This window comes from Cynara cardunculus (assembly GCF_001531365.2).
Source record: "Cynara cardunculus var. scolymus isolate 2C chromosome LG 17, CcrdV1, whole genome shotgun sequence".
Lineage (NCBI taxonomy): Eukaryota > Viridiplantae > Streptophyta > Magnoliopsida > Asterales > Asteraceae > Cynara > Cynara cardunculus.
In genome coordinates this window covers 22,579,384-22,581,625 of record NC_037544.1, presented here as the reverse complement: position 1 = coordinate 22,581,625, position 2,242 = coordinate 22,579,384, and positions in this window count along the sequence as shown.

Here is a 2,242-nt window from a genome sequence, read left to right as displayed (position 1 = left end):
AAGTGCCAAATCTTCACAGATCATAAGAGCTTGCCACATTTATTCCATCAGAAAGATCTGAATATGCGTCAGAGAAGATGGTTGGAATTGGTAAGTGATTATGATTGTGAAATTTTGTATCATCCAGGAAAAAGCAAATGTAGTGGCTGATGCGTTAAGTCGACAAGAGAAAAGTGGAACTATCAAAGTTACAACTTTACGAGTTGAGTTATTACCCAGTATTCAAGAAGAGTTACGGGAATTTCAACATGAGGCGATGAAGGAGGATAAGATTAAACATGAAAGATTGGATGGACTAATATCTGATCTAGTAAAAGACGACAGAGAATTTTGGAAGTTCCAGAACAGAATTTGGGTACCATGCTACGGAGATCTTAGAAAGCGTATTTTGGATGAGGCTCATAAGTCACGTTTTGTAATACATCCAGGTACAAATAAAATGTATCGGGATTTGATGCAACAATATTGGTGGCCAGGTATGAAGAAATATATTACTAAACATGTTGAGCAATGCCTGACATGTCTTCAGGTAAAGATTGAACACCAGCGTCCTTATGGTAAGTTACAATGTTTAGAAATTCCGGTTTGGAAATGGGATCATATTACTATGGATTTCATAACCAAATTACCGAGAACATCAAAAGGGTATGATGCARTATGGGTGATAGTAGATCGGTTATCTAAATCTGCACACTTCTTACCTATGAAAGAGTCATATTCGATGGAGAGATTGGCAAAATTATATTTTGATGAGGTAGTGACACGACATGGTGTTCCTCTATCGATTGTTTCTGATAGAGATAGTCGTTTCACTTCTATGTTTTAGAAGAGCTTTCAGAGAGAAATGGGTACACAAATTAAGCTAAGTATAGCTTATCATCCTCAGACTGATGGACAGAGTGAGCGCACTATCCAAACTATAGAAGATATGTTAAGATCTTGTATCATCGATTTTGGAGGGTCGTGGGATAGTCATTTGGCTTTGGTTGAATTTGCATATAACAATAGCTACCACTCAAGTATTCAGGCAGCACCTTTTGAGGTTCTGTATGGGCGAAAATGCAGAACTCCTTTGTGCTAGAATGAAATAGGTGAGAAACAGTTAGCCGGACCTGAGTTAGTTCAGCAAACTGCAGATAAAATTGGAGTAGTACGAGAACGGATGAAAGCGGCACAAGATAGACAAAGAAGTTATGCAGATAAACGTCGGAAGCCGAATGAGTTTCAAATAGGTGATAAACTAATGTTGAAAGTATCACCTTGGAAAGGAATGGTACGTTTTTGGAAAAAGAGGGAAGTTAAGTCCAAGATATGTTGGACCATTTCCTATTATTGAAAGAGTTGGGGAAGTGGCCTATAAGTTAAAACTTCCTTTGGAATTAAGTGGAATTCATGACACATTTCATGTGTCAAATTTGAGGAAGTGTCTAATAAGTCCAGATGTGGTAGTACCATTACCTGAGATTAAGGTAGATGAGAAATTATGTTTTGAGGAAACCCCTGAACAGATTACTGACTATAAGGTGAAGAAATTACGAAACAAAGAGATTGGATTAGTAAAGGTTCAGTGGCGTTATCATAATGGACCAGATGCCACCTGGGAATCAGAATCGGAAATGCGGATGAAATATCCCTACCTTTTCGCTTAAGTGAAATTCCGGGACGAAATTCTTTTAAGGAGGGAATATTGTAATATTCTGGTTGTTATATATATATATATATATATAAATATAAATATATATATATGTACGGTTATGTATGTATATGTGTAATATATATATATATGTGTGTGGTAATTTAAAATTTTCTTTTATTTTAAATAAGAAAAGGGAGGTCGGCTAGTGAGCCGCCCATCACCTCCCCTCCTTTTTGTATGTATATATATAGTTTTGTGAAGAAAAAGGTACACACACATACTATATTTGGAAAGCTTTTCTCTGAAGAATCAAAAGGGTTATCAGGAAGAGGATTTCAAAAGCTTTGTTATTCAATTTCTAAAGGTGAGTGTATTAAGAGCTTTGGATATGAATTGCTTACATACAATTTGATAAGCATTTGGAACTGGTTATTATGAATTTTGTTGCATTTTATGTTGATTCTTGAGTAAACCGTACAAGTAGTGTCCTGATTGATATCCGGATACTTAAATCGCCCATGCCTTGTCCGGAGTATTGTCTAAACCGGCCAAGGGGTGAGCGGATATCTTTTAAACCGGCCAAGGGGTGACCGGTATACTCTAAAC